This window comes from Nycticebus coucang, chromosome X, assembly GCF_027406575.1.
Source record: "Nycticebus coucang isolate mNycCou1 chromosome X, mNycCou1.pri, whole genome shotgun sequence".
In the NCBI taxonomy this organism is placed as follows: Eukaryota; Metazoa; Chordata; class Mammalia; order Primates; family Lorisidae; genus Nycticebus; species Nycticebus coucang.
In genome coordinates this window covers 34,555,696-34,560,706 of record NC_069804.1, presented here as the reverse complement: position 1 = coordinate 34,560,706, position 5,011 = coordinate 34,555,696, and the positions used below count along the sequence as shown (strand labels likewise).

The following is a 5,011-nucleotide window of genomic DNA, read 5'->3' as shown; positions in this document are numbered from 1 at the left end:
ACACTGGTCTTAAACTTGTGAGCTCAAGCAATCCACCCATTTCAGCCTCCCAGAGTGCACATGCATACTTTATTATTGTAATAAATTTGTTAACTATTTTTGGAATATAATTTGTCAAAATCTATCACAATATAAAAAAGGAACCTACTTTCTAAGCAAGCAACTTCAATTTTAAGTATTTGATTTCTAGAAATCTCCACATGTTCAGTAATTAATGTTCAAGATTTTCATTTCAGCAATGACTAAATAAACAAATTCAGAATAGGTATCAGGATAGTGATTAAATAAATTGCAGTACAGCCTCTCTATTTAATATTTCTTAGTGCTTTAAGAGAACTATACATCATTGGAGGAAACATTTATAAATCTCTATAGTAGGTAGAGAACAAAATATATATGGGTATCTGCTCATCCATGTATAATAGAAATATAAATGAACAAATACCTATCAAACTGTGGACGAAGGTAATTCTCTGAGCAGTAGAATAACAGAGGGAAAATCACAGCATTTCTGTTTGACTCTTTCATTTTGTATCATTTGGATCTTTTACATGTATTTTTTCTTGTAATACCTGTGGAAGGAAGGAAGAAAAGGAGAGAATTCACCTAAATCAGTGTTTTAATTTTCTTTTTTTTTCCAGTGTTTTATTTTTCAATGATAAGATTGTACTTCCTTTGAGAAAATTGTTTGAAAAGCAATACTCATTTTTGTTTTGCTATTTATTTTCTGCCAATAGTGTGATAATATTGAAGCTTATATTTCCTTAGTCATATTATTATATTTCCATAATTTCTGTCAAACTTAAACTATACACAAAGAAGTGACAGTGAATTATAAATAAGGAAATGATAGGTGTTCAAAGTGGGTAAACATAATATTGGGTTGTTTTTTTAATAACCAAAATTTACATTTTATTTAGATTGAAATAAACTATACAAAATTGATTTTCTTCACCAAAAATAACAGCAGTATTTTCCATATTGTTTCTAGATAAACCACAAAACACTTATTTCTGTAGCTTTTCCAGGTTTTGTTTATAAATCAAGACGAGGCAGTATATAAAGTCATGGAAAAAGAGAGAAGAAAACGCTAAGTCAGTTGTCAGTATCCATGGCCTCTGATTCTGTCAATCAGGAAACAGAAATGTTCAGCATATGCCTGCTAAAAAGCTTATGGAGAATAGGCTGGACAATGGAATGTAAACAGCAACAACCTGATGGAGAGTAACAATGGCGGGCTCTTCCATTCAAACTGTAACTGTCACTAGTTCCTTTAAGTTCAGTTGATAAAGACAAAATCTACACAGAAATCTTCATTTGATGAGCTCGCAAGCTTCTCTCTGGTAATTTCTTTTAACTGTCCACAGATTTTTAACAATATATTTAAAACTTTTACTAGCTTCAAAAGTCAATCATTGGCTTTATTGTAACATTATGTCAAATGTATTCCTTCCTATCATACCTCTTCAAAATTGATTTCTTCAAACATTGACAACTCAATACCTGACGTGGGTCTACTGTGATAGTAAATGTTATGTCTAAATTGACTTTACTAAAACAATTTAAAAGTGTCAGTAGCCAAGATCACAAAAAAATGAAAGATTGTACTTTTAATGCTATCTTCTGGAAGAACAAATAGGTCTTGAACGCATGAGCATTCAACAGGGGCCATTCAAGTAGATAGATTATCAGTGGCTTAAGTATTCAACGAAGGCCTACAGGCAAAGATATTCAGTAATTAAGTGGCCTGCATCCACCTATAGCTCTTCTTTCAAATATCAAATACTAGAGAAAGCCTTTAAATATACTTAAAGTCTCTTAGGTATTTTCAATGGTTTCTGAATTATCTCCAGGAAGCTCTGACTTAGTTGTATAGAGTTTGATACATGTGTCCGCCATTAAATCCAGATCGTGTTTAATACCAAAATTTATGTTAAGCAAAGCCAAGTTACTTGACCTTTGGTCTGTCAAAGTGTTCCTCAAGTATGCTTTAAGACATTTTTGTCCATTTTCATAACGCTCATTCTCAACCTTCATCACAGGAAGAATACACAGGACCTTCAGCAATGCATACACATTAGGAAAAAACTTAATGTCAGGCAGGTGAAGGGCTTCATAAATGGTGGACGGAAGCTCAATATCTTTTCCTCTGTGTTTCCATTTAATTCTCCAACAATGAAGTTCAGCTGAGAGTGTGTCAGGATTGGGTAAATCACTTCTGTACATGTCAGCATGATGTTCTCTGATGTATTGAATTTGATTTGACCCATGACTGAGGGTACTAGAGACAAGCACTTAAGAGCTTTGAGGTGCTGCTCTGAGAATGTATCTTTAAGTTCCTGAATAATGTGTTCCACTGTTGGAACACTTAGGGTTTCTTTATAGTAACTCTCAGAAGTTAGTTGAGGTTCCAAGATACCTTGCTGAGCTCTGTGGAATTTCCCAGGAAGCTTCATCTGAATATCAAGTTTAATTGCCAAATTTGTGGCTTCCTCAAACTAAAACTCATGATAAACTTCAATATTTTCCATCACTTCATTGAGTGAATGCAGCACTGCAGTCAAGCTACTGGCTGCAAAGAAGATATCAGGGGTTTGCCCCTGGAGATTTTTTCCAATGGCCCTTGTGAAAGAGAGGACATTTTTAAGAACAACAATAGTAACATTGAAATCAAAATCTGTTGCATGACCGGAGACGCAAACGAAAACAGCTTTGCCGTGGGTGTAAACTCGCTCCTGTAATTATTAAGTCAAGAAACTGACTACACGGGATGAGATGGTGTGTAGCGAAATTCTTTATTCAGGGTTTTGATTTTATACCTTTCTAGTCACGTACACACTTAATCTATTATCTATTAGTTTCACCATTACCTCATTTTACCTATCTGAAATTAACTTGAAATATCCTGTTATCATATCAACACAATCACTTTTGCAGTAAACATCTTCTTCTAGATACTGACTAATCTCTGGGCAGGTATCTAAATAAAGATCACAAAGAAGAAAGTAGCCACAGGGGAACAGAGTTAATGGAATAGTATCTTCAAGCATTCACTCAGTTTACTCAGTATGAAGTAACAACTGTGTCTTTTCCTCAGGGTAGAGCACCTATAGACCTCTGACAATATGTTGTTAACATATGTCAACCCTCTGGCCCGTATCTCTGAGGAAGGGCAGCATGCCCTTTGATCTCAGCCTTCACCAGGCACAGCTTCAGAGAATGGGCTTGTAGAATTTTTAACTCCAGGCAAGTCAACTCTGCATGTGTCCCGGGGGACCCAGGTCCCTTAAGCCTCTGGAAAAAATGCAAGCCATTTTAAACTCACACTGAGTTCACTTTGTATGCTTGATGTAGGATATGTTTATTTCTAAATATTATCCTACAAAATCTGTTACTGCACTACAGAGGACAAATGCTTGGCCAGCTATACAATTATTCCATCTAACAGCTCTGTTACTATTTATACCATCTAAACATAAAACAAGTGCTTTCAGGAGGTCCACTAAAACTTCAAAAGCATCATGCCTACCTGTCCACTGAGAATGGCAAATTTCCTTCGGTTCTTTAGCCCTTTCTTCACTGTTCTGAAAAAGAAGAGAAATTACGTTGTCAAGTTCTAAAAGCAGTTGTGGTGATCGATGGAAAAAAGAACAAACTTCCTCAATTGTTCCCAATGCAATAGATACTCCCATAACAGGCACTGATTTTGCCAACCATATATTTAAGGCATAGGAAGAGCAAAGTGTGTAGATAGCTTGGGGATATTTCTCTAGAAGTCTAGAAGCAACAACTTTCATTTTGGAAGAAAATCCACTGGATACAATGTAAGCCTGGCCATGACAATACTCCATATTTAACCCCCACTTCTCAGTTTTTGTAGTGTGAAATTTCACAGCCAAAATTTCTGCTTTGGCTTCATAAGGCAGGGAGCCCACAAATTCCTCTCTCAGGTTATGAGATTCATCCATAAACCTCACCAACACCAGTAGGTGCTCTTCCCCTAAGAGAAAAGAAGCGTGAGTCTCTCACTTCCCTGAGAGTTTCTTCCCAAATGCAGCTCTCATAGATTTCTAGCATCTGTTTCTGCTGTATTTTTGAACAAAACAATGTGTTAACTGCTGTTGTCTCAAAGCATTTTCTCAGAACCTCTTCACCAGAATTTATCTGGCACTCCAGCAGTGCTTGAAAGTTATCAGGAGTAAAGAGACCTTCTGGGAGTTCATCAGCCTCATGTCCATCTAGAGGTATGTTTTGTTTTCCCATAAGAATCAAGATTTCAAATAGAGATTTGAGGTATTCTTTGTTTTCCTTCTCTTCAAGGGTTAGAGGTAAAATGTCCTCGTCCTGTTCTTCACCCATCTCTTCTGCACTGGGGTTCTGAGCATGGCTGTTATTGGTTTCTTTATGTTTTTGTTCCTGTTCAGAAGTTTCATCAATTTTTTTTCTGTTTCAGAGTCCTGATTTCATCTTCACTCAATTCTTTTATTCGTTTTCTGTGTCTACTGTGCAGATTGTTCAAATGACTAAGATAAAATATTGTTGGTATTGTATTGTCTCAAAGAACTGTCCTGCAAGGGCTAGTTCTACAGATCATAAAAGTCTCAAAGTGTTTGGCACATAATCGATAATTTTTATTTAGTTGATCAGGTGTTTTATCTTCTAAGTCTGCTCTCCTACAATTCTCCACCCACTTCTGGCATCTGGTGGGATCCCACCGGAACCTGAAGAAGGCCAGGTCTGACTGCATGGTCTTCCTCGTGCAGTTGGGGGCAGCGCAGAAGTTCGGCATCGTTGCCCGCCCGCTGGCCAGCTCAGCCTTCCGCTCCCCGCCTCCTCAGGGCAGTCTGCCCCCACCTCCCCCACCCTCCCACCCCCCGGTCCGGGCTGGGGAGGGGAGGCAGGCCAGCCGGGCTCAGCAAGAATGGTGCATGGGGGAGGGGAGGGCGAGCAAGAAGCCCATAATATTGGGTTATTATATTTTTTCTTTTTTTGTTTATTTCAATGTTAGATT

At 37.5% G+C, this 5,011-nt stretch overlaps 1 pseudogene; it reads right to left on the bottom strand.

The window, feature by feature from the left end:
- Nucleotides 1-1,818: 1,818 nt before the first annotated feature.
- LOC128578087 (52 kDa repressor of the inhibitor of the protein kinase-like) lies at nt 1,819-4,789 on the bottom strand (annotated as a pseudogene).
- Nucleotides 4,790-5,011: the final 222 nt, after the last annotated feature.